The following is an 18,898-nucleotide window of genomic DNA, read 5'->3' as shown; positions in this document are numbered from 1 at the left end:
CACTGGTCCACTGATCCCCGAGCCGTCTAATATGACACTTAAGATGTCAAGTGTGCGGGAAAAATAGAGGAAGAAAAAGGGAATGCTGAGCTTCAGAAAGTCAAGGTCCAAGGTCACTCAACAAGAAGACAGTCACAAAAGAAACTCAGTAGACTGACAGTTCATAGTCTACGGCCGGTCCTCTCCATGGTTAATCCTGATCTTGGCAAAAAGAGGAGGAATCGGCCGGGCGCGGTGGCTCAAGCCTGTAATCCCAGCACTTTGGGAGGCCGAGACGGCCGGATCACGAGGTCAGGAGATCGAGACCATCCTGGCTAACACGGTGAAACCCCGTCTCTACTAAAAAATAATACAAAAAACTAGCCGGGCGAGGTGGCGGGCGCTTGTAGTCCCAGCTACTCGGGAGGCTGAGGCAGGAGAATGGCGTAAACCCGGGAGGCGGAGCTTGCAGTGAGCTGAGATCCGGCCACTGCACTCCAGCCTGGGCGACAGAGCTAGACTCCGTCTCAAAAAAAAAAAAAAAAAAAAGAGGAGGAATCTCCAGCATTCAGAACTCCACTGTCAACAGATGATAAAGTTGTTAGTGCAAATTAAAACAAAAAAGTAAACTTGACCACAAAAATAATACTTTTCTTCCATCTTTCTTTCTTAACGGGGTCACGTTCTGTCACCCAGGCTAGACTGCAGTGGCACAGTCCTAGCTCACTGCAGCCTCCAACTCCCGGCTCAAGCAATCTTCCCACCTCAGCTTTCCAAGTAGCTGGGATTACAGATGTGCACCACCATACCCGGCTGATTCTTTAATTTTTTAGAAACAGGGTCTCAATATGTTGCCCAGGTTGGTCTCAAATTCCTAGGCTCAAGAGATCCTCCCACCTCCCACCTTGGCCTCCCAAAGTGTTAGGATTACAGGCGTGAGTCACCGCCTCCAGCCTCTCCCATATTTTCTATCAAGTAAGTTTCTGTCATTGAAATCTTACTAAAATAGCATCTTTCCTTTACATCACTTGATTTATCTGAATTTACCCTTCTTTTAAAATGTGAAATAATAAGCTTACAGAACCTTATCCCTACTGAAACTGCATAGTGTACTCAGAAACTTGGAGGTCATCTTCAATCCCTCCTTTGCCTATCCACATTGTCCCTTCCAATCAATCAATCATCAAGCCTTTTTATTTTTTATTTTTTTTGGGGGGGGACATGGTCTCTGTTGCCCAGGCTGGAGTGCAGTGGCGTGATCACAGCCCACTGCAGCCTCTACCTCTTGGGCTCAAGTGATCCTCCCACCTCAGCCTCCCAAGTAGCTGCAGGCACACACCACCACACCTGGCTAATTTTTGTATTTTTTTGTAGAGATGGGGTTTTGCCATGTTGCCCAAGCTGAATCATCAAGTCGTAAACAATTTTAAATCCCTCTCACTTCTGCTTCTTCCCAGTCACACAGCATTTACCCAAATTTATACCACTAACATCTTCAACCATTTCCCTGCCTACAAGCTAGCTCTCCTTTGATCCATCCCCCTCTGGGGGCATAGTAAATTTTAAAATATACAAATTTGAGACCAGGGGCAGTGGCTCACAACTGTAATACCAACACTTTGTGAGGCCAAGGTAGGTGGATCCCTTGAGCTCAGGAGTTCAAGATCAGTCTGGGCAATGTGGCAAAACCCTGTGTCTACAAAAAATACAAAAATTAGTGGTACACATGTCTCTAGTCCCAGCTACTGAAGAGGCTGAAGTGGGAGGATAGCTTGAGCCAGGGAGGTAGAGGCCGCAGTGAGCTGAGATCCCACCAGCGCACTCCAGCCTGGGTGACAGTGAGATCCTGTCAAAAAAAAAAAAAAAGGCTGGCTGTACCCCTAAATAGCCTGGCATGATCTGGTTTCTGCCTACCTGCCTCAAGGGTCTTATCTCTCTCCTCCACTCTCTACACTTCAGACATTCTGAACTTCCTGCAGCTCTTGAATACTTTCAAGCCTTCATGCATATCTTCAGCCCAAAACACTTCCCGCCCATCCTTCACTGCTCTAATTCATCCCTCAGGTCTTCATGTAAATTTTACTTTTTTTCCTGGAAAGTTCTAACTCTGTTCTAGAGTATATGTTTCTGTTGTATATCTCCATGACACTGCCTCCCTCATATCTATATTTTAAGTGCTTGTTGAGTTTGACCAGGGACAGAGAGCTTATCTGTCTCACTCAGTGTTATATACCCAGTTCCTTAGGACAGTGGCTGGAAAAAAAAGAAGACACTTGCCTACAGATTTGCCTGAATTACTGAGTGCAGAAGTGGGTACAAACCCAAGCTCTGCCATTTACTTACTCTGTAGCTTAGACAACTTACCTTTCTCAATCTCAGTTGCCTTGACTGAAATAATAACACATGACTCATGAGGTCGATATAAGGGTTAAATGAGGTGATATGTTTAAACATGCTTGGCAAATAGTGAAAATGCAATATAAATTCTCTTCAACACTCACCCTCACGTAATATTTGAGATGGTTCCAATTTTCCAGTGCACAGCACTCTCCTCCAAAGTGTAGTTCCCTAAAAGCTTCTTAGATGTTCAGCAAATTATCTGGTTTCACCTCAGACCTACTGAATAAGAATTGGGGGAGGAGAGGAGGAATCTGTTTAACAAGCTCTCCAGGTCATTCTTGTAAACACTAGAGCTTAAGAAGGACAGGCCTAGAGTAAAGGAGCTTCGTCTTTGTGAACTTTCTTTTTCAGCACTTAGTATACTACTATAATAACACATAGAAAGTGCTTGATACATGTGAAATAAATAAATTAATCTAACCCATGAGAAAACAATTGTACATTAAGAGTTATTTATTCCTTCCGCAAACATGTATTGAGCACCGATTTTATGTAGGCATGGTGCTAACTTCAACTGTGAGTGAGAGGAGATAGATGTACAGATGCTCCTGGACTCATGATATGTTTGTGTCCCAGTAAGCCCATTGTACATTGAAAATGCATTTAATACCCTAACCTACTGAATATCGTAGCCTAACCTACCTTAACGTGCGCAGAACACTGCCATTAGCCTACAGTTCTGCAAGATCATCTAGCACAGTCTATTTTATAATAAAATGTTGAATATCTCATAATTTATTGAATACTGTAGTGAAAATGAAAGCTGAATGGTTGAGGCCGAGCGCGGTGGCTCAGGCCTGTAATCCCAGTACTTTGCGAGGCCAAAGCAGGCAGATCACAAGATCAAGACCATCCTGGCTAACATGGTGAAACCCCGTCTCTACTAAAAATACAAAAAATTAGCCGGCCTGGGAGGCTGAGGCAGGAGAATGGCGTGAACTCAGGAGGCGGAGCTTGCACGTCACTGTACTTCAGCCTGGGCGACAGAGTGAGACTATCTCAAAAAAAAAAAAAAAAAAGAAAAAAGAAAGAAAGAAAAAAGAAAAAAAGGAAGAGAAGCATCACTTTCAAATCATGGTAAACTAGAAAAATCAAACCATCATAAGTCAGGGATCATCTGTGTTAAAATCTCTGACCCCAGGAGCTCTAAGTCTCTCTGGGTACAAGAATTTCCAAAATGGTGTGTGCACACCACGGTGGGGGGTGCACAAAGTGACCCACTAGGCTCCTGGAAGAAATTAGTACAACTTCTTCTGTTTCTATTTTTTTATTTCATATTTTAAAAATATCCATTTTGTCAATGTTTTATAATGTACACAATATTACAGAGTAGTACAAATATATAGCATTTATGAATAAATAAGAATATACAAATTGAGGAGTTGTGCTCAAAAATTTATCAAAAACATTGGGAAATCATTGGTCTGATGATCATTTAATAATGTTTATGGTTTAGATCAGTGCTGTCCTAGAGAAATATGAGAGCCACATATGAAATTTTGTGTTCTAGTAGTCACACTAAAAAGTTAAAAGAGGCCAGGTGTGATGGCTCACACCTGTAATCCCAGCAATTTGGGAGGCCAAGGTGGGAGGATTGCTTTAGCCCAGAAGTTCAAGACCAGCCTGGGCAACATAGTGAAACCCCATCTCTATTGAAAAGCAAAAAAAAATTAACCATGTCATGTGCCTGTAGTCCCTGCAACTCAAGAGGCTGAAGTGGGAGGATCACCTGAACCCAGGGAGGTCGAGGCTGCAGTGAGCCGTGATCATGCCACTGCACTTTAGCCTGAGCAGCAGAGTGAGACCCTATCTCAAAAAAAAAAAAAAAAAAAAAAAAAGGAAAACAAAATTCATTAGCCACATGTGGCTAGTAGCTACTATGTTAGACAGCACAAATCTAGATCATGGGTTTGAATCCTTAATCTGTCCCTTACCAGCTGTGTGACCTTGGGCAAGTTCCTTAACCTATCTTAGTGTGAATTTTTTTTTTTTTTTTTGTCTGTGAAATAGAGAGGTTCCCTGACATCTGCAGTTGTGATAATTCAAAGAGACAATCCATGGAAAGCACATAGCCTGGGGCTTGCTGGCAGTAAGTGGAATGGTTATTATTAGTACAGGTATTACAATCCAAGGCAAAGTGTCCCAAGTGTCCAGTGGAGAAATCATTTTGGGCACCACTCAGTTCATGTCCCCAGCATTCCATCCACGTGGAGTGGCTGGCCCCTTAAACACATCATCAGACAGTACAATTTCCGGCCTTTTCCATTTTGTTCCATTTTCAGGAGCTGAGCATGATGAACGAGAAGTCGGAAGTGAGTCAGCAGGATAGCACTTAGAGCCTAAAAAAGCAAGCAGGACATCAGAATGCATAAGCAGGAATATAATGTGCAGGAAGTGGGAGGTGATCTTCCCTTTCTTCCAAGAACTGGCTCACCCCATAAGTTGTCTGCAGAGACTTTGCAGAACTTGGACCAGGCCCAGGAAGATTAAAGGACTACAAAAGGAGCAACTCATATTCAACAGTGCTGGGTGCTCAACACCTGTTATCTCATGTGATCAATCATCAATATGTCCCATTTTGCAAATGAAGAAACAGACTCGGGAAGGCAAGGTACCTTACCAAATCTCACACATCTAGTGAGTGACAAAGCTGGGGCTGGCCGGCTTCCCACTGTACCCCACGGCTGGAGGGAAGGGGCAAAGAAGTGATGCTATGGAGTACCGGGAAGGATAGGCAGAGAATGCTTACCCTTTCAAGCCTGGCAGCCAGGGACGCCCCTCACTGGGTGCATGACACTTTTTTTTTTTAACATTTCTTACCCAAAACTGTTAGCAGAAGGCAGTAGGATCACCTCTGACCTTTTAGCACACACATTCCTCTGGGTCACACCCCGTCCATTCTCTGTCTCCACGCTTGGGGCCTAGCTTATCTTTCTACCTCTTCTTCTACTCAAGTCTCAAGTTCTACTCACTTTTAAGGCTTTGCTGTTGGAGCCTCAGATCTTCTTCTTTGTCGGGTTTTTTTTTTTTTTTTTTTTGAGAACCTCGACCTCCCTGGGCTCAGGTGATCCTCCCACCTCAGCCTCCTGAGTCGCTGGGACTACAGGCATGTGCCACCACAGCCGACTAACTTTTTTGTATTTTGTAGAGTTGGGGTTTTGCCTTGTTGCTCATTAGAATCTGCCTGCCTCAGCCTCCTAAAGTGCCAGGATTACAGGCGTGAGCCACTGCACTGGGCTGTAGCCTCAGATCTTTCATGAAGTGTTTTTCTGATACAAGTCAATCTGGATCTCTCTCTCCCCTGAAGAATTTAGACATTCAATGTCTGCAATATTTATTTGAAACATGCACTCTTATGTATATAATCTTATTTATGTGATTCTGTGAAAAACTTTCTAGCTGTCTGACCTTGGGGACTTGACACGAGCTTGTTTCCTCGTCTGTACAATGGGCATAATAACACCTATTTTGCAGTAGAAGGTAATATTGAGAAAATTAACTAAGGTCATATATTACTATATGAAATATCTAGCACAATGCCTGACACAGAGTAGCCACTTGGGCTCAGTAGTTCCCTTCCTCACTATTTTTTTTTATTTTTAGAGATAGGGTCCCACTATGAGACAGCCCAGGCTGTTCTCAAACTCCTGTGCTGAAGCAATCCTCATGCCTCAGCCTCCCAAAGTCTTGGGATTACAAGCATGAGCCACAACTCCTGGCCTCTTTCCTCACTTTTGTGCATTGCTTACTTGTCATTATTTTCCTGGTATCTCCATTTCCAGTGCTCTTCTGTTTGGGGAGTTGATTGGGGAGATGAGGTGTGATACTTAAATCTTAGTAAATTGTAAAATGCTTCTCCCATCTTCCTTCGTCCATTTTTCTGAGCCCCTACAGGCCCTCCATCAGTCTTGTGACAGAGGATAAAGTCATCAATGCCAAAGTGAAGGTGGAGGCTTGATAAGAGAGAGTAGGAGCAAGGCTACAAACCTCATAGGCATTTGGTATTGCTGAAGGGCAACGTGCATGTTCAGGATCAGCTACTGGAAGATATAACAAGAGAAGCCAGACAAGACAGTGGAAGAATCAGTCAGGGAGCCATTAGCAACTAAGATAGAGACAGGACATGGCAACAAGCTGGGGACTGGGGGAGGCCAGGCAAATCTAAGTTCATGTACCACCTGGTCCTTTTTCCCCCACAGCTGGGCCTCTTCCCATCCTAACAACACAGGCTCTGAGCCCCAGGAGAGTTCCCTTTACATGTATCTCAGGATGTTGGCCTCATCTTACCCCTCTCCATCTTTCAGTCCCTGGATGGGATATTTCTCCCAGCTCCAAACCACAGGACCAAACCTCAGCCCTGACCCATGTCCTTGGCCATGTGAGTCCGGCAGTGTCCCAAACTTCCTTCTTCCCAGATCAGTGGTGAACATTTTATCTTAAAGTTGGTAAAAAAGAAAGTTTAAAAATAGATTACAAAATTGTTATGCTTAACATTTGTAAGTGCCCTTTATCACTTTGACATCTTAAGCCTTAATAAATGAAAGTATAACTCACATGCATTGGACACATCAGTAAAATGAGGAAGGTTTCATAATGTTATACAGACAATATTCTGTGGATCTATTTTCAGCTTAGAATCCAAATACAACAAGGTATTTTTCATCAAAAGGGCAGCAATGAACCATACACAAAATTACCACCTATCCACCCCAATATACCATGTTATAGAGCTCAGCCTCCAAGGCAGAATAAAGGTTGTCCTTGCTGAAAGTCCTCAGAGACAGTGGTCCCAGATTAGACAGACACAGCCTTAAAAAGCTATTGCTAGGGTTATCAGGTGAAACCAAATTATCCAAGACTACAATGAGCATTATTTCGGAAAGACTAAGACAGTTGTGGTTTCCAGACTGCTGCACATTGGAATCACCTGAGCATATTCAAAAACTACTGATGCCTGGTTTCAGTGGTATGCTGGTAAATATTTTAACAATCGGCTGTTTAGAAAGAAAAGAAAGCCCTGATTTATAACCGATATCCATGGCATAAAAACTTCAATCATAGTTAATTTCTTCTTTTTTTTTTGAGACAGAGTCTTGCTCTGTTGCCCAGGCTGGAGTGCAATAGAACGATCTTCGCTCACTGCAACCTCTGCCTCCTGGGTTCAAGCAATTCTCCTGCCTCAGCCTCCCAAGTAGCTGGGATTACAGGCATGTGCCACCACGCCTGGCTACTTTTTTTGTTTGTTTGTTTGTTTTAAGTAGAGACGGGGTTTCACCCTGTTGGCCAGCCTGGTCTCGAACTCCTGACCTCAGGTGATCCACCCGCCTTGGCCCCCCAAAGTGCTGGGATTACAGGCATGAGCCACCGTGCACGGCCATGGTTAATTTCAAGCTACTAGTATGACATCACTGAAGACAGAATTGGGAAGAGATGTACACAATAGGTTCTCCAGAGCCAGGTAGCAGCCAGCTTTAGCACACCACTGCCTGGTCACCTCCTCCCCCCTCGACACACAACTTAGTAGGTATGAGGTGTGACGTAGGCATCAGGATTTTGAAAAGCTCCCCAGTAGATTCTAATATGCAGCAAAGTTGGGAAGGACTGGGCTAAGGGGCCTTGTAATAAGGTCCCAGAAGCAAGAAACTGGCCAGTTGATTGCCTTCCAGTGACAGCTGGGTTGTAACGCTTGCCTCCTCAAGTACATTTTCTTCCCTTAGCAAGCCTCCATGGAAAGCTAAATCCTCAGCAGAAGGTTGCTCAGTGGGCTGATCTCAGAGCATGGGGCAGGGGTGGGAGGTCCTGGAGGGGAGGCTGGTGAGAGATCTGAAAAGCTAGGGGCAATGTGTCAATGTAATTGTCCGCTAGAAATTCCTGGGGGTGCTAGAAACACTGATAAATTCCTGCTCCAGGACATTGCTCCAGGGATGTCATTATCCTTCCATTAAAACTGTATTCTGACTGGGTGGTAAGTACCTGATTTGCTTAATTCTTAATCGTTATACCTTCAGCTCTGCTGACTGAGCTCTAGCCATTTGGGTTGAAGTGTACCTAAGACTTGCAGGGCAGGTAGGGGAAGAATGAATTTTTTCTGCAAATGGCTGGTCGGGCCCCAACTCTGGGTTACTACAGTCCCTCTGCTTATGTCTGTCATAGTACTTGCCACCTGGCCTTGCAGATGTTTACTCGTCTGTTGCCTTTAATGCTCTACAAGCTCCCCAAGGGCAGAGACTGGGCTCCTATTTTGCTAGGCATCCCCAGTGCCCAGTGTTGGTTTAAGCTGATGTAAACTGAGCTCTTCCATCCATTATAAAGTATTTTAAATTTACTTTCGGAAACACAAGGAGGCCAAGTGCAGTGGCCGAGTGCGGTGCTTATAATCCCAGTACTTTGGGACAGGAGGATTGCTTGAGCCCGGGAGTTTGAGACCAGCCTAGGCAACATGGCAAAACTTTGTCTATACAAATACTAATAAAAACAAAATTAGCTGAGCATGGTGGTGGGCACTTGTAGTCTCAGCTACTCTGGAGGCTGAGGCAAGAGAATAGCTTGAGCCCAGGAGGTCAACGCTGCAATGAGCTGTGATTGCACCCCTGCACTCCAGCCTGTGTGACAGAGCAAGACCCTGTCTCAATATAAATAAAATAAAATAAAATCACAAGTAATTCATGAATAGATTCTTGGCATTTGCACACACACATGCACATTTTAAAATATATGGTTCTCAACTGGGTGCTGTGGCTCGCATCTGTAATCCCAGCACTTTGGGAGGCTGAGGTGGGCAGATTGCTGGAGCTCAGGAATTCTATACCAGCCTGGTCAACATGGTGAAACCCTGTCTCTACAAAAAATACAAAAAATTGCTGGGTGTGGTGGCAAACACCCCTAGTCCCAGCTACTTGGGAGGCTGAGGCACGAGAATCACTCGAAACCAGGAGGCAGAGGTTGCAGTGAGCTGAGATAGTGCCACTGTACTCCAGCCTAGATGACAGAGGAAGACTCTGTCGCAAGAAAAAACGAAGTATGGTTCTCTTTTTTGTGTTTTCAAAATATATGCTATTATACTATACATATTGTTCTATAAAATGCTTTTTCACTTAATATATTATGAGGATCTTTTCATAATCTATTTATTAATGTGCTTTGTTCTTTCATAATGCTGAATTTGAAAGGTGACCTTGAGACAGGATTTAAGTGATTTTACTTTATGTGGGAGGTGAGGGTAATGCGGAAGTGAGACAGGGAAGGGAAGGAAGCCAATAAAGGGCATTTTTTTCAAGCAAGTCATCACTGTATGTAAAACCGGAGCTCAACTCCATGGGGAAACTGGGAGCCAGTGTAGTACACAACTGTCCTAAAGAAAGCTGGAGGCCGGGCGCGGTGGCTCAAGCCTGTAATCCCAGCACTTTGGGAGGCCGAGACGGGCGGATCACGAGGTCAGGAGATCGAGACCATCCTGGCTAACACGGTGAAACCCCGTCTCTACTAAAAATACAAAAAAAAAACTAGCCGGGCGAGGTGGCGGGCGCCTGTAGTCCCAGCTACTCGGGAGGCTGAGGCAGGAGAATGGCGTAAACCCGGGAGGTGGAGCTTGCAGTGAGCTGAGATCTGGCCACTGCACTCCAGTCCGGGCGACAGAGCGAGACTCCGCCTCAAAAAAAAAAAAAAAAAAGAAAGCTGGAGTGTTTATCTAGTGACTTCCATCTGCCATTGATCGAGGGCTACTTCAGAGGCACATTGACTCAGGATTTTTGGCCTGCCATATGGGCAGAGAGGGCTCTGGTGGCCAGAAAAAGCCTTCAGTCAAGGAGGTGCTTGTGCTATCAATTGGAAGTCAGTTGACACACACAGACATGGTAAGTGCTAGGTCATATGGGTGGAGAACTGATAGGATCTGCTCCAAAACAGATGTGACTTTGTGCCTTCCCTCGTTAAATCCTTTCTCATTTCTCCTTTTTTTTTTTTTTTCTCACAAGCAACTCTTCAGTAAGTATTCCCATCCATGTTTTCTTATGCACGTGTACAATTTTTTTTTTTTTAAGAGATAGCTCTGGCTCTGTGGCCCAGGCAGAGGTGCAGTGGCACTATCCTTGCTCACTGTAGACTCAATTTCCTAGGCTCAAGTAATCCTGCAACCCCAGCCTCCTGAGCAGCTGGGACTTTAGGCACATGCCACCACACCTGGGTAATTTTTTCTTTTTGAGACAGTCTTGCTCTGTTGCCCAGGCTGGAGTGCAGTGGAGCGATCTTGGCTCACTGAACCTCCAACCCCCGGGTTCAAGAGATTCTCCTGCCTCAGCCTCCTGAGTAGCTGGGACTACAGGTGTGTGCCACCATGTCTGGCTAATTTTTTGTATTTTTAGTAGAGACAGTGTTTCACCGTGTTAGCCAGGATGGTCTCGATCTCCTGATCTTGTGATTCACCCACCTCAGCCTCCCGAAGTGCTGGGATTACAGGCATGAGCCATCACGCTGGGCCCACCCGGGTAATTTAAAAAAAATTTTTGTAGAGGCAGAGTCTCACTATGTTGTCCAGGCTGGTCTTGAACTCCTGGGCTCAGGCAATCCTCCAACCTTGGCCTTCCAAAGTGTTGGGATTATAGGCATGAACCACCATGCCTGGCCCAGTATTTCTTTAGGATACATGCCTACAATGGGTCCATCCATTACACATTATTTCTGTTTAATATTACTCTCCTGGACTGGGAAATGCCTACTGTAACCTCAGAACTCCTGGCTACTAGACTGTGCATATCTTCTCTTCCTAAAGCCTTCAGTCTTGATTCCTTTCAGGAACCCTTTCAATATTGAAGATAGGAGAGCATTTAATGACTTTCCTACGGCCCTATGTGAGATTCTCATGGCCTCATTAATTCTCTCCATTGGCTGTCCCTGTGACTTTACTCTTGTCTCCTGCCTTCAAAACCTGTTGTTGATACATTCAGATTTTAAGTAGTACTCTAGTAATAAAAATCAAATCTTGGAGCAATTAGTTTCTTTTATTTGGTCAGACATTTTACCTCTGTTTACCTGCGTAGGCCATCATTTCCAAATAAAGAGCACATGTTCACAACCTGAGACTGGGTCTGTGCAATTCTTTCTTTACAGTTGCTAGTACAAGGACACAACTAGGAATTTATTTTTAAAATTTTCAATGCAAAATTTAATTTTTATTTTTAAAATCAACTTTATTGAGCTGTAATTTACATCCAATAAATATTTTAAGTTCCATGAGCTGTGGATTCTTTTTTGTTTGTCTTTGTAGATATGAGGTCTCTCTTGCTATGTTACCTGAGCTGATCTCGACTGACCTGGGCTCAATCGATCTTCCGGCTGCAGCCTCCCAAAGAGCTGGGTTTATAGGTGTGAGCACCACACCAGGCTGGCATTAGTTTTTAAATTTTATTTTCCAGTAGTTCATTGCTGGTATATAGAAATACACTTGAATTTTTTATATTGACTCTTTTTGCAGCCTTGCTAAATCCATTTATTAGTTCTAGTGGCTTGCTTTCTACATTCGTGAGGATTCTCTAATCTTATTAATCTATAAATAAAAACAGCTTTATGTCTTCCCTTCCAATAGTTAGGCCATTTATTTATTTTTCTTGACTTATTACACTGTCTAGGACCTCCAATGAATAGCTGAATGAAAGTGATGAGAGCAAAACTTCCTTGCCTTGTCCCCGATCTTAGGAAACAGTCTTCTACCATTCAGTCTTTCAGCATTCAGAATAATGTTATTGGTAGGTTTTTCATAGATGGTATTTATCAGCTTTAAGAAGTCCCCCTTTAGTTTTAATCTGCAAGTACTTTTGGTTCCAGTGGTTTATATTTCACCATGCTAAAAGATGGTGTGACTCTAGGTCTAGGTTCTCTTTTCCCTAGTAATATTATACAGAAAGCATGGTTTCAGATTCAAATAGACTTGAACTCTGTCACTTTCCAGCTATGTGATCTTGTTCTAGTTCTCCATCATCTACATCAATTTCCTCACTCATAAAATAAGGATAGCTAGTTTTGAAGGTTATTGTGAATGGTATTTGGTTTGCTTGCATGTGTCTGACACATGATAGACACTCAAAAAATATTCTCTCTCTCCTCTTGCTTTTTTTAGTAATATGCTTTTCACTTTATAATGACATTTATAATGTCTGGACTGGGAACAGTAGCGCATGCCTGTAACCCAAGCACTTTGGAATGCTGAATGGGAGGATTACTTGAGGCCAGGAGTTTAAGACCAGCCTGGGCAACATAAAGAGACCCCCAACTCTACCAAAAAATAAAACAAAAAAATAAGCAACGCATGGTGGCATGAACCTGTTGTCCTAGCTACTCAGAAGGCTAAGGTGGGAGGATTACTTAAGCCCAAAAGTTTGAGCTTACAGTGAGCTATGATCATGTCACTGCTCTCCAGCATGGGCAACAGAGTGAGACCCTGTTTCTCTAAATAATAATAATAATAATGTCCGCCCAAATGTTCACAATAGGGCTTTTTAATGTGGGTATTGGTAACATACAAAGGTCAGGATCTCATCTATGAATGACAACTTCTCCATGAGTTGCAGTAACTTGTGGCATCCAATCAGGCACTTCTCTCTGCTAACTGCAGGTTCCATAATTATTCCCAGGCTAAGACTTCCTGGGATTAACGCGTTGTTCCAACCACTACTAAAACAAATGTACTGTTCCAAACAATACTTAATTATATCATGTTCACTGCTTTTTTTTTTTTTTTTTTTTTTTTTTTGAGACAGAGTCTCGCTCTGTTGCCCAGGCTGGGTAGTGACACAGTCTCGGCTCACTGCAACCTCCACCTGCCGGGTTCAAGCAATTCTCCTGCCTCAGCCTCCGAAGTAGCTGGGACTACAGGTGCATGCCCCCATGGCCGGCTAATTTTTTGTATTTTTAGTAGAGACAGGGTTTCACCATGCTCACCAGGCTGGTCTCGAACTCCTGACCTTGTGATCCTCCCACCTTGGCCTCCCAAAGTGCTGGGATTACAGGCATGAGCCACTGCGCCCAGCCCCCACTGGTTTTAATAGTATATCCAGAAAGAATGATTCACAAGCCTTGGTGCCATCTCAGATGTGCAGAGAACCTTTATTGTTAGTCCATGCTTTATCTTCTTAGGTCTGGAATTCTTTGGCTCTGAACATAGCAGGAGTTAAGGATACCAGGCCAAAAAGTGTAGAAATGATGTTATAATTCCCAGAGCAGTGATTTCAAATGCCAGCCCTAGAGCAAGTGCCTGATGAAGTGTTTTACACAGACCTCGTTAGAAGAGGAAATATTAGGATGATTTGTGAGTTCTTCATAAAGCTAAATGTACTGTCCCTTCTACTGAGATTCTATTTCTCCTACCTTCTTGGTGTCAAAATGTCCCTATATTGTTATTTGATGATGATGATGTTGATGATGATGATGATGATTTACTATCCTTACATGGTATAATAAGTTAGCAAACTTATTTCAGTATGCTACATATCACCAATTTTTTAAAAGTTACTGACCTGAGTATATAGCAGAGTATATTTTCCAGTACGCCTTGATTTGTGCCGTGGTAACAGATCAACTGTCATCATTATTACTCAGGGCAACTATGGACCTGTTTGGAGTCACTTCGGAATTCTAGCCTTCATCCTACAACCAGGGGTTGTTGGCCCCCATGACAGAGATCTGTAAGGTATTGGGTGCAGAAGGTTCATGCTGCTCCAGTGGGTTGAGGTCGGCTTCACCCAACCTGAAAAAAAATAGATAGTTATACACTTTGTGGCTCTAAACATGGGGAAGTTTTGGATATGCTGAAAAATACATAAAAATTGATAAATACCAAGATAAAGGGTTCATATCAACATGTTGACTAGTTTGAGGGAACCCAGGATTTGTGAGAAACCTCATTTAGGGCATAGAGACAGAATCATGAGTGAGAAGAACTTGGCTGAGGCTTAACTACGTAAGTCTCAATTTCATCACCATTAAGTGGAAATGATCACCCTGTCTTGCCTCTCCGGAGTGTTTGCTTGCAGATTGAACGATAATGGATAGGAGAGCGCTTTGCAAACTACAGCATCCCCAGACAAATTTAAGAAATGACTCTCTTTTACTTTGTTGACAATTTAGAAGGCAATATTTCTAGACACATGACATCACTCCAGGCAATCCCTTCACTGAGAAGAGATGATGAAAATGTACATGGCCTGTAGGCTAAATACTGTCAGAACATGTTATCACCAAATAAATCTGGACAATCCAATTTTTTTTTTTTTTTTTTTTTTTGAGACAGGATCTCACTCTGTCACCCAGACTGAAATACAGCAGCGTGATCTTGGGTCACTGCAACCTCTGCCTACCAGGCTCAAGCAATCCTCCTGCCTCAGCCTCCGAAGTAGCTGGGACTACAGGTGTGCGTCACCACGCCTGGCTAATTTTAGTATTTTTAGTAGAGATGGGGTTTCGCCATGTTGGCCAGGCTGGTCTTGAGCTCCTGACCTCAGGTGATCTGCCTGCCTCGGCCTCCCAAAGTACTGGGATTACAGGTGTGAGCCACTGCATCTGGCTCGACAATCCTATTTTTAATGCCATATTCCCAAACCTGGTAACAAGGCAGAGAGCCTCCATTCTGGTGGGCTGCTGGATGCACAGTGGGGTCTGAAGTTCATGAAAGGACAGCCAGGGGCTGTGTCAGTTGCTCATGCCGCCATGTTCTGGGTAAATGTCTCAGATAGCATTTGGGCTGCGTGATATGCTGGTGTCAATTCAGAAGCGGACTCTAGCACTAGCAATATCTTCAACTGACAGTAAATTATTTTCATTGCCCTAAGGTCCATGTTGTTGGAATGCATTCAGATTACAGACTATTGCTGAGAAGTAACAGTTGTCATTTGTCGAGTACTACCTATGCAGAGGGACAATTTTAAGTGCTTTAATATATTATCTTATTTAATTCTCTTAGCAACCCTATGAGGATGGTACCTTCTTTGCCTTCATTTTTTTTTTTTTTTTTTTTTTTGAGACAGAGTTTCACCCTTGTTGCCCAGGATAGAGTACAATGGAACAATCTAGTTCACTGCAACCTACACCCCCACCAGGTTCAAGCGATTCTTCTGCCTCAGCCTCCCAAGTAGCTGGGATTACAGACCTGCACCACCACGCCTGGCTAATTTTGTATTTTTAGTAGAGATGGGGTTTCATCATGTTGTTCAGGCTGGTCTTGAACTCCTGACCTCAGGTGATCCACCTGCCTCGGCCTCCCAAACTGCTGGGATTACAGGTGTGAGCCACCGTGCCTGGCCAGTCTTCATTTTTAAGGTAAGGAAACTGAGGCATACAGAACTGAGTACCTTATTCAAGGTCATGATTAACTAGTGGCAGAGATTGAATTGGGCCAAGGCAGCCTCACTCAGGTGTAACCTATATTGCTTTTCTATTTTTATTAGACATGTGCTCTTTTCCAGGCACTGGACTAGTCAACTACAGGGATTGATAAAACAAAATCTATGACCTCAAAAAGCACTCAGTCTAGTGGGGGAGGAGTTACAACACAACGTAGTAAGTACTGCATATTTATCCCTCTGATGCAGATTTATTTTTCTCCAAAGCATCCTTTATTGCCAACTAGCAAACTACATATTTACATCCTTATTTTTTTTTATTTTCTGTCTTCCTTTACTCAAACTATAAACTCCATGAGGGCAGGGTCTTCATTTTGTTCACTTTATATCCTATTATATAGAGGTGTGTCTGGCAAGTAAATTTGTAGAAGCTGTGTTCAAGGAACAGGAGTGGAAATTAAATAAAAATGAACAAAAGATGTCACAAAATATTACAGGATTCTTCCTCAGTAATCTGGACTGACCAAATCTTCATGCAATGGAGTATGCTGAAAGCTTCAAGGAGAAGAAAGGACATCAGCTAGAGCTCGGGCAGTGAAGCTGCCCTTTAGATGTCCTGGAGTTATTTTAGATGTATGTACCTTTACACTCCAGTCATCCCCCCACCACTGAGGAATTACCACTAAAAGAAAATGTGTGGAGTAGGGAAGACATTTCTCAATATAATAAAAAAATTTAGCTTGCAGCAGAAACTGTAAAGAAAAAGATTGCTAGATTTGAAATAAATATTTAAAAGTTATGTGATAAGCAAAAGGCAAATTTAACACTCAGAAATCTTTACTTATAGATAAGAGTTGCTGGGCACCGTGGCTTATGCTTGTCACCCCAGTACTTTGGGAGGCCAAGGTGAGAAGATTGCTTGAGCCTAGCCCCGGTTTGAGACCAGCCTGGACAATAAAGTGAGACCCTGAAAAAAAAAAAGCCATGCATAGTGGTGCATACCTGTAGTACCAGCTACTAAGGACACTAAGGCTGGAGGATGGCTTGAGCTCTGGAGTTCAAGGCTGCAGTGAGCTATGATGACATCACTGCACTCCCACCTGGGTGACAGAGCAAGACCCTGTCTCAAAAAAAAAAAAAAAAAAGAAAGTTTAGTCTTAATTTGTGAATAAATTTTATAAAACAATAACAACAACAAAAATCCAAATAGAAAAAAATGGGCAGGCCGGGCGCGGTGGCTCAAGCCTGTAATCCCAGCACTTTGGGAGGCCGAGACGGGCGGATCACGAGGTCAGGAGATCGAGACCATCCTGGCTAACCCGGTGAAACCCTGTCTCTACTAAAAATACAAAAAAACTAGCCGGGCGAGGTGGCGGGCGCCTGTAGTCCCAGCTACTCGGGAGGCTGAGGCAGGAGAATGGCGTAAACCCGGGAGGCGGAGCTTGCAGTGAGCTGAGATCCGGCCACTGCACTTCAGCCTGGGCGACAGAGCGAGACTCCGTCTCAAAAAAAAAAAAAAAAAAGAAAAAAGAAAAAAATGGGCAAAGAACACAAAGGAAAATATTTAAATAGCCAATAAAATTCACCCTAAAAGTTTAGCCATAGTAATGATCAAAGAAATGCAAATTTGAGCAATACTTAGATTCCATTGTTTTCTGTATCAGATTGGCCAATGAAAAATACTGTTAAAATCCAGTGTTGATTTTTTTATAGGGAAACTGGCCACTCATTAATATACCGCTGCTGGGACTGTAAATTCTTATAGCCATTTTGGAGAGTGATTTGTTAGTATGTCTTGAAAGCATTAAAATACCTTTGACCCAAAAATTCCATATCATGATAAAATAGAAATAAGTGCAGAGATGAATGTTCATAAAATTGAAAGTTTGACCGAATAAAATGGCCAGCAATAGGGGACTGGTTATGTAAATTGCGGAATAACCCCATACCGGAATAATATGCAGCCTTAAAGTGATACAGATTTTAAACTCTGCTTCCAAAGGTCCACAGAAATCCTAAAGAACTCTTTGGAACCCTATGGAATCCTTTTACTAACCTATTGGAAGGTAGTAAAATGTAAATGTGTAGATAGAACTGAGGCTCCCACCTCTTTCCTTAGCCAGAACAGCTCTCTTCCTATCTGTTCTATGTATTAGGGTTTTGAGTCAGAATCCATTAAAAGGCAGGGGAGGATGTTTCATTAACATTGAAAAAACTAACATTGTTGAGAAATGTGTCTGAAGCTACTAACTGGTCTATTTTAATTTGTTCTGAGACAGGTTCTCACTCTGCTGCCCAGGCTGGTTTTGAACTTCTGGGCTCAAACAGTCCTCTCACCTCAGCTTCCCGAAGTGCTGGGATTACGGGTGTGAGTCATCATGACTGGCCCTAAATGGCCTTTAAATAAATTACTCAATTTTACTGGGCCCTAGTTTCTCTCCTTTTTTTTCTTTTTCACATCTGAGGTAGGAAAACAAGGCTGTCCAGCTCGTGGTGGTTCTGACAATGATCCTTGAGGGGTGGTCTTGGCCTCCAGCCGTGGTTCGGGAGAAAAGGGAGCCTCCCAGTGTCCTGATCTACAGAAATGAGACAAGCACCTAAGGTCCTTGCCAATAAAAAATTCTAAGAGACTGAACTTTCACTCCAGGTTTCAAGTGTTTGTGCCTGAATTCACACCCATGTCTGCTTCCCTCCCAAGGGTTTCTCCTTGGGATGACGCTGAAGCAGCAAAGCTCCCCAGAGCTGTTATGCAGACCTGGACACCCAGCACTGTGCAGAGGGCAACATCTTGGATATGCCTCTTTAAGGGATGAATAGGCTTGGAGGGAGGTCACATAGATAAGTCCACCCAGGGGCGCTGCATGGGATGACAGATCTGAAATGTGTCATCTCTGCTCTGGCCCCGATCCCTGTACCCTTTTTTATTCATTAGCTTTTTATTTTAGAATGGTTTTAGATTCACAAAAAAGTTGTAAAGACAGTATGGAGTTCCCATATACCCCTTGCAAAATTTCCCCTATTGCTAACATCTTACATTACTAAGGTATTTTTGTCACAACTAAAGAACCAACATTGGTACATTGTTTTATATACATATTCTTTTTCTTTTCAGAAACAGGGTCTTGCTATGTTGCCCAGGACGGGTTCAAACTCCTGGACTCAAGCGATCCTTCTGCCTCAGCCTTCCAAGT

At 43.2% G+C, this 18,898-nt stretch overlaps 1 non-coding gene across 1 annotated transcript; it reads right to left on the bottom strand.

The window, feature by feature from the left end:
• Nucleotides 1-18,161: 18,161 nt before the first annotated feature.
• On the bottom strand, nt 18,162-18,299 carry LOC115895054. The gene has a single exon (XR_004055258.1).
• Between the last annotated feature and the right edge of the window lie 599 nt (nt 18,300-18,898).

This window comes from Rhinopithecus roxellana, chromosome 19 (genome assembly GCF_007565055.1).
Source record: "Rhinopithecus roxellana isolate Shanxi Qingling chromosome 19, ASM756505v1, whole genome shotgun sequence".
Lineage (NCBI taxonomy): Eukaryota > Metazoa > Chordata > Mammalia > Primates > Cercopithecidae > Rhinopithecus > Rhinopithecus roxellana.
This window is presented reverse-complemented; position numbering and strand designations above follow the sequence as displayed.